At 33.1% G+C, this 8,905-nt stretch overlaps 1 pseudogene; it reads left to right on the forward strand.

The window, feature by feature from the left end:
• Nucleotides 1–5,063: 5,063 nt before the first annotated feature.
• Nucleotides 5,064–6,631, forward strand: LOC119642789 (annotated as a pseudogene).
• Nucleotides 6,632–8,905: the final 2,274 nt, after the last annotated feature.

Below are 8,905 nucleotides of genomic sequence, written 5' to 3' on the forward strand. Positions count from 1 at the left end.
CTATAAAATAGACATATTTTTGATCGACGTGAATTTGTGCGACAATTAATCCACGTCTGTCCGCCTATGGATATATCTACTTCAATTTTGGTAGAAACGTTGAAAGTTTCTGCACGCATGTTGATACGGGAAAAATTGGTCAGAGCACGCGATCGCAGCAAAGAATAAAGTGAACACAACTTTGTTCCTCGGTTTTTGGGTTTTTGCTCATTGCTCACAAATTATGAAAGATAGAAGGCTAAAATCTTCTACACTTAGTTTACGAAAAATTCTAGTATGTATGAGCGAATTGGAGGAAACCGGCCATGCCCACAGAAAGTTATTGGTGATTAAATTGTTCTTTTTTCACTTTCTTGATGTTTTATAAGCTAAACAAGACAAAATGCCTAAAATTATTTTGTACATTCTTGAAATGAAGATATATATCAGCAATAATGCGTTAATTCTAAAATAAATTAATTTTCCTTAACAATGTCTTTTAGGGAACTAAGAGGTGAAAGATGTATTTTATTCCATTTACTTTTTAATGACCGTAAATAAAAGCGTAAAGGTTTTAGTGGTGGTGGGTATGCGAGATCCGTTTGCAGCTGAATATAACTTTTCTATTTCTTTTTTCTTTTTCTTCATTTTTGTTTCTTTACATTTCTTTATATACTTTTTAAAAACTAATAATAATACTTTGCATAAGATTTACTTCGAAAAGTCTATTGAATTCGACTGTTACTTTATTTTAGTTAAATTTCGTTTATAACTATACCGTATCAGAAGCTTTAGATACTAAACCGTATCAGAAGTTATGGATTTCACAAACATTAAGTAGACTGTTGACGGAAATGCGCTGTATCTGAAATTCTGTTGAGTACATTATCAAGGATATCTTTTAGCGTTTGACGACAAAGCGTTCACGAACTTTAAACAAGTATGGGATCCGGTAAGATCAATCGCATTCGATTGTATATAGAGACAAGACTGATTAACGCATATATATTTTATTATTTATTGCACTATTATTTCCAAAAGTCGATTAAGGATATCAATCCTTCATGAATATTGTGACCACTACGAGTCGTTTCTAATGCGATTTTGTGACCTTCACAACTTTATTATTGACTAGGCTGTAAACTTATAAGATTTCTGCTGTGTGTACTTTGTGTTTCGAGTGAGTACATATTAGTCTCTTGATTTCTGTAATCTACCACGGAACAATAGACGAGATTTTCTTTCAAAGAAATCTAATTGACGTCCTGTTCATCGCATGTAAAGGATATTTTTTGGTGGTCCGCAGAGGATATTTGTAAGCTTATCGTAAGTAATAATTGCGGCTGTGGGTTACACAGCGAAAAAATAAGGTTAGAGTTTGGGAAATGTAGTATATTTACGGGATTATTGCATAATTTTGTTTCAAATTTAATTTCATCCGATACACCAGTCTGGACGGTCGGATTGGGTGTAAAAAAAAAAAATTAATATTTTACTCGCGGGCATCATCTAACTTAAAATTTGTGACCACAACAAAAAAACAAGTAAGAACATTATCATCGGGCAAGGCCGACCATTACATACCTTACACCACATTGTCTTAGATGATTTTTATTTTTATTATAGAACATATAATTTTTGTGTTCTATATATAGGAATATATTTCATGTGCGTATTTATACGGAAGCAATAAACGCAATTTATGTAGTACAAATTTAATCCTTGCAAAGGCAGGACTTCGACTTTTCTGCTCTACAGAGGGTAAATTTTCGTGAAAATCCTTATTGGGATTCAAAAAGAAGGCCGAGGAGGTCCAAATCTAGAACAGTTGATTTTTTTATGTTAAATTACTATTATGGTATAATTTTTTTCATGACACTTTGGTTTCGTTATACGAAGGTATTCAAAAATTGCCAAAGTTTCCATACCAATTTAGAATTCCCATATACTGCTACTTACTCACTTTTGCTGACAAATTTTCAAATTGCAATTTTTTAATTAAGTTTTCATTATATGAGGAGTGGTCGAAAAAGTGAACATTCCCGAACCATTTTCAGTAGCGTCCGTCCTTGAGTCAAAACACGTCACTGTACTAAATTTCATCAAATGCGACCTATAGCTTGAATACAAATTTACATGCCTGGACATCAGAAAGATAGGCGGACATTTGGGCAGACAGGCTTAGATTAACTCAGATTATGATTTCGGGTCGATCGATATAAAAAGAGATGTGCTTATCTTAAGCCCTTCTGCGTATTATGTACGATCGCACTAACTGAATATACTGTTTATCATAGGTGGTGTAGGGTATAATTAGGATAAATACATATATATTAAAAAAAGATGTTACATTGATTTATCTACATTTACAGAAAATCCGGTAGGTCCCATATAATAAAATTCTCCTCTTCTCTGACGTGTTGGTTTTTTTTTTCTTCATAATGCCGCTTCTAAAAAAGAGTTTTTGTTGCACTTTTACCAATTTTTAATTCGCGGCAAATTTTTTTTCTTCTCCTCCAAAAAAAAAGCAAATTTTTTTTATTTATTGACAGTTTTTTTAAAAACTTCTGCAAACCCTTTTTTTCTTTTCTTTTTCTTTCGCCTTCGGTATACTTCGGCAACACTCTTCCTTCTTCGCCGATCCCAGAGAGTTCGTTTAAAAAAGAAAGACTTTTTCTTTTAATTCCATTATAGTACAGAAAATCAGTTGGTCATAAAGCAGATTACGAGCTTTTCCACGCTCAAACGCAAGATCAGAAAGCGTATCCTTAGTTCTATTGCTAACGCATTAATTTCTGGATCATGTCTGCCCAATATTTCTCAAATCTTATTAATTATGAATATATCCGCTAATGGATCACATTCGTTGTAACATAAGCTGCGATGTTCATTTTTATTCGCTAAGAAAAATGAGACGACATTAATACTTCAAGGAAGAATCTCCTTCTAATGGCCACTTACTGATGCCCTTTTTCCATCGCACAATTTGTAATACTTTTCACATATATCGCTATTTTTCTTCTACTTCTCCTACTGGTTTACAAGCAACACTGTGTAAACTTTCTGTGCATCCGAATCTTCTCTGAGCGAAATCTCTAATATCCACCTAGCGCATTAAAGATTATGAGACCATCCACATACTATTAATAAATGTGTAAAACTTGGATGGAATTGCATATGGAACAGAGTTTGCTTAGATATTGGTGAATCAATAATTGACATTTCTTTTGTGTTATTTTTCCTTAACATTAAACATTTTTTTTTTTTTTTTGTATTTTAAAACCTATAATTTGTTAAAAATTTTTTTAGCTGCGGCGATGCGCATCGACGTGCTTGTTAGTTTTGCTAAGTTTTTTTTTTATAAAATTGTTTAATAACCGTTGTTAATTTTGAAAATTTTGTTTTGTAATATTGAAATAATTCATTACAACACTTTCTTTGGAAAAATAAAAAAAGGAAATGTATTATTATTAAATGTTAAAATACTGGTAAGACTTCCTGGTGGTGACGGAGGGGCGAGGGGAAAGTAGTATGGTTAGGGCATAGATTTATATTATTCAAAAATTTCAAAATTTTTAGTAAGCATATTTTAATTAAAATAATGAAATATTGTTGCGAAACAAGAATCTGAATGCATTTTATTTGGACCCATCCCATCCGACGAGCCAGGCCGGAAAACATGCGAATAAAAAAAAAAGAGAAAAAAAACGTTACATATTTATTGCTGAATGCTTTCTTCGTTTTTCTGGAGCTCTGACCATTAATGTGATTTCTCATTGCAGTTACAATACTGCAAGTCTTGTTGTTGCTTTTATTATTGCTGTTATTGATGTGCTGTTATTGCCACATCGTTGTTGTCCAGTTGATGCTGAACACGACAAAGGCGCAAAATAACAAGAACATTCTCAAAGCAAAAGATAGCATGAGCCCATCATAGTTTCAAATGTTAACAAAGCAACAGCATATCCCGTTAACAGAAACGTCAAAAGTCCTTGAGATGTGTTCTGTCTTTAATGCTAATAATTATTTTATGATCTCTCGATATTATTTTCTATTTTGAAAATATTCTTAAGCACACATGAGATCTTACTTCTCTCCAGGGAGTTACTTTTGTCTATCGATTAAAATTTTGAAGAGCTCATCGATTCCTCGGTAATTGATATTTTTTGTGATTTTTCAAGTTTGCTTTTTCGTTGATTGCTGTTAATCAATTTATTCCTTTTTCCTTCCTTATGGTGCATCGGACGTTGTTTGCTCCTTTTGAGGTGGTCACCATTGAAGTTTATCCTATATTTCGGATTCAATACAGTATAAATGTTCACTCATCCGAGATGAATTGCGTCTTTTAGAATTGCACAGCATTTATTATTATTATTATTTTAATTTTAGACTAATGAATTGAATTCTTAGACTAAAAAAAGAGACATTGAGCACTAGCAACACAGGCTATCGGCTCTAATTTAAATAAATGGATATTAGATAATAAGCTTAGTAGTATTAATAAAGTAAAATATTGAATTGATATTCTGTTCTGAAGCTGATTGTAGAATGTTCAAAGGGTTAATCGTTCCAAATGCAATACTTCTAGCCAAGGAAAAGTTGAGGCAGTCGCAGAGAATGTGCTTTATAGTAAGAGTTTGTCCACAACAGCAGATTGGGGGAGAAGACTTCTTCAGGATCCATTGGTGAGTTGCAATTGTATGACCAAGGCGAATTCTCGAAAATGTTTGGATCTTGGTTTTCTCAACATTTGTTGGATATAGAGGTGGAGTTAATTGAGGGTTAATGCAACAGTAGTGTTGATGATGGTATTGTAAATTTCCTTCTGCAATTTTCTCTTTAACTTTTCTTTCAATGCATCTTTGAAAATCCAACTTTTCCATGACATCATCCATAATTAGAGGAGCAGAAGCAGCATACTTTGCCGCTCGATCAGCCTGCTCATTTCCCAGTAAACCGATGTGACTTGGTACCCATAACATTTTAATTTTTCCGTCGGGTGTAGTAATTATATTCCTTAATTTGTTGATGGTGCTCCATCTCGAAGCCGAAGGGTTCCGGGTAGCTTGTAATACAGACAAACTGTCAGTAACAATGACGGTTTTGCACAGCATTTAAAAAATATAATTATTTCAAATTTTACATTTGTTTCATCCATTGCATATTTCTTTCAGAACTAATCGATATAGATATAGATATAGAATTCTATTATCACATTATAGCATTTATTCTAAATTTTTTTTTATTGCATTACATTTTACTGGTTTTACATAACCACTTTTTATAACGGACCTTTAAGCTTAAATTTTCTGAAACTCATCTCTATGATGATTCTTGCTTCGTGCCTTTATGATGGATTTGTTCTTCTGGTTTTTTTTTCGGTTACCGTTTTGATTTTGTTTCGTTCACTTATATTTTTATTCTGAATAATAAGAACACCATATTTCTAGATTTTTGAAGAATGAAAAGTGGTATTCTAGTCTTATAAGCTAAGAAGTAACGCAAACCTATGAAAATGCCTCGTTTTTTAAAATGGACTCTTCATTTCTATTTACTTGTGACCGCAAACATGGAACTAAAGAATTTCTGTGGAAATATTTCATTATTTCTATATATAGTGCAGTTCTCATTCAGATATTTCAGTTCCCAGGTCTCTAGAGCGACATTGGTTTGACAGCGATCAACCCATTACCCATTTTCGCATTTTTTCAACATTGGCGGGCCCGCCAAGCCTTGATACATCGATCTGAACAGGCGGTAATCAGAAGGCGCTACGACTGGTCAGTACGCTGGATGCAGCAGAATTTCATATTCGAGCTGCAGTAGCGTATCCTTGACAGCATATGCAGCTTGTGCAAATTGCTTTGTCATGCAAGAGGTTTGTTTATCCTTGTGGACGTCGGCGGATGATTATGAAGTGCACAAGACGTCATTTATAACATTTATAGCATGCGGTGAGATTTATATGCTTATTGTATACTTTCTGAATCGTAAATCCCGTAAGCTTAGTTTAACGGAAACGGAGGAAAAAATCGTTGCGATATAAAGGCCTGTTCTTCACAATTAATATTTTAGCATTTTCTCTTGCCGCTTATTGTTTTATAAGACATAACACAAAATGTGAAAGTGGAGGTCAGTAGGACTGTGCTTGAAGGTTGAACGTGCATTTTGTCCTAATATACTTTCTCTTTTGCAGTTTACACAATTTTTGCATTGTTTGAGTTCATAGTGGTTTTAATTAACATGGCCTATCATATGACTGCTATTGGGATTTTTAAGGCCTTTATATGTTGTATGATTGGCAGAGAGAATTGTACATGTCGCACGCATAACGAGTTATAAAAGCAACTTAACCTGGGAATTATGTGAATGTTTAAAAATAGTGGCAAATAATTTTTAAGTTTAAATTTATATACAGGAATGTTTAATTCTCCGCTCTTTTATTTCCCATTGAATAATGCGTCGAACTACAAAAACACAAGGACGAAAAGTATTTTGTTCAATTATGGCTTAAGTCCACGTGTTTAGAGCAATTTTTAAAATTATATTTTCCGTTTTCTTGAAGTTTTCATATTCTGAGGTAATAATCACTGCTTAATGGAATTATTCGTTTCTCATTGAATAGCGGGCCGAAAAGTCTTCTCTTAGCTATTAAAATTTCATGTGACATTAGGCCGCTTGTGCTTCCCAGATCTGAACCGCTCACATTATCTACGGATCTGTGGTGATCTTTTTATTTCGCCTTAATGATAATGGGACGATAGACGGCAAATTTAAACCGTATATTGCCGCCACGATTAAGTTTTAAATTGGGAATATTTAATTCAGGAAATATTTCTGGTCGTAATTGTTTAGGGTTTAGAGCTTTGTTAAGATCACCACCATGACAAGATTATCCGCTAAGTGAACCAAACATTAAGGATAGATATTCTGGTCTGGAAAAATTTTTCTTTAGTTTTTTAATACATTTCGTGGTTGGCTAGTTATAAGAGCATATGATTTCAATATATCTATCTGGCTTGCTAGGAATGTTTTTTGTACATATTTGTATGTGTTTTTATTTTTATCTAAAAAATAAGCAAAAGAATCTCGTTCAGCACGCAGAAGTATTAAAAACATTTAAGTATTTATAAAAATTTATTAAATATAAAAAAAAAAAAAAAATGATTTACATGTTTATGATTCTCTTATATACAATAATTTATAAATATATATGTGAAAAACTTAAAGTAATAAAAGGAAAGCAGTTTATTTATGTTATAACCAAATAAAATGAAAATGAAAATAATAATAAAAGAAAAAAAAAATAAGAAAAACTAACATGCGGCCTAAGTACTAGTGCGTATACATACTTGAGTGACAGATGAACACAACACACGAATACAATAATCATGAAAATAGATCCGGAAGCGTTTTATCTATTGGAACATTTTTCTATGCAAGATTTTATTTAAGCGACTATTCGTTTTAGAGAAGAACATTCATGGCATTCTTTCCTTATAAACAAAATTTACACCTTGTCTTGTTACACTCTCTGTAAAGAGATTCATCTTTCAAGCAAAAAAGAAAAAAGCAAAGAAATGGAAGCGTCGCCTTTGGTTTCTATAATTGAATTTTAGAAAAAAGAGAAGCCGTTGGGGAAAAATCTTAAGACAAACTATGGACATTACAAATTTTTTCTCTGCCGTCACATCTCGTTTCAAATATTTAACATTGATTTCACTACACTGGCATATTGATTTTGCGACATCCTTTTCATTTTTTACAAAAGTCACTATGCAACATTGAAATTCCTTATAGCTAGCAAGAAACAGTTACATCGTCTTTAAAAAAATCTCGGTGCCAACAAGTTCCGTAGCCTTACCAAAGATCAAAGCAAGCTCGTCTACGTATAAGACTATGACAGAATAACATGAGCGTTTGAAAATGCCTTGACTGTGAGCATAATGTTAAATGTCCAACAATACTATGGATTCAGGGTAAATTTTCGCTTTGATACTAGAGCGGCTCTGAATTTATGACAAGTGTATAACGGAAAACAAGTGGAGCATTCAGCTTGACGAAATCTACATTTATATATGGCTCCAGATCTGCCGCATTTAGAACAATTATTCACCTCTGGCGAGTTTGACAGCAAATTTGTACGAGGTTCCTCATCGGCTATCACGAGCATGCGGATGCATTTCAGGTTTATATTTGTATATCTCTCTTTTTGCATTTTCACAATAAAGCTTTGTAGCACAGATAATAACAAAAATAGTTAGACCATTGAGAGTTTAACGACGGTGGTTGGATTGCATACTTTCAATAAAGGGATTCCTTAATTAACGTAAAAACGGAGATTTCTTCTTTTTGTATATTTTTTCCATCAGTTGTTCTCTTCGAGAAGTTCCAGTGTTTACTTTTTTATTCATAATAAACACGCAAAGTTTTTTAAAAAGCTTCGAAATCGATGGAGGAGCTCCTATAGCTGGATTGACTCAATGTGACGGACGATATATAGTCATGCCAGACGGATGAACTCAACGTTTATTGGGAGAAGAGGATTGTACGGCTGTGCCTGAAGTTAACATGTGTCAAGCATAGAGTATGTCTTCTAGAGTTAAGTGCAATTTAATTGCCAACAGATTTGAATGAAATGTATTCAAACACAAATAGAAGCATCCAAGAATGCCTTACTTGAACAGGGAGGAGGATGTAGTCCTATACTGCGTAAAATACATTCTTTATATTTAGCAGAAGAAATATTGTCTAAAGAACCGGTTTCTTATGGAAGAGTTTATATTCGACAAGCACCAAAACTTAAATCTCGCGGTTTTCCACATCACCGTTGCCAATTATTTTAAATGGTTCGCCTACACCGTTATAAACTTAACTTAAAACTATAAAATAATGACGATAAATAAATAAAATCTTCATTTATACA

This window comes from Glossina fuscipes, unplaced genomic scaffold, assembly GCF_014805625.2.
Source record: "Glossina fuscipes isolate IAEA_lab_2018 unplaced genomic scaffold, Yale_Gfus_2 257, whole genome shotgun sequence".
In the NCBI taxonomy this organism is placed as follows: domain Eukaryota; kingdom Metazoa; phylum Arthropoda; class Insecta; order Diptera; family Glossinidae; genus Glossina; species Glossina fuscipes.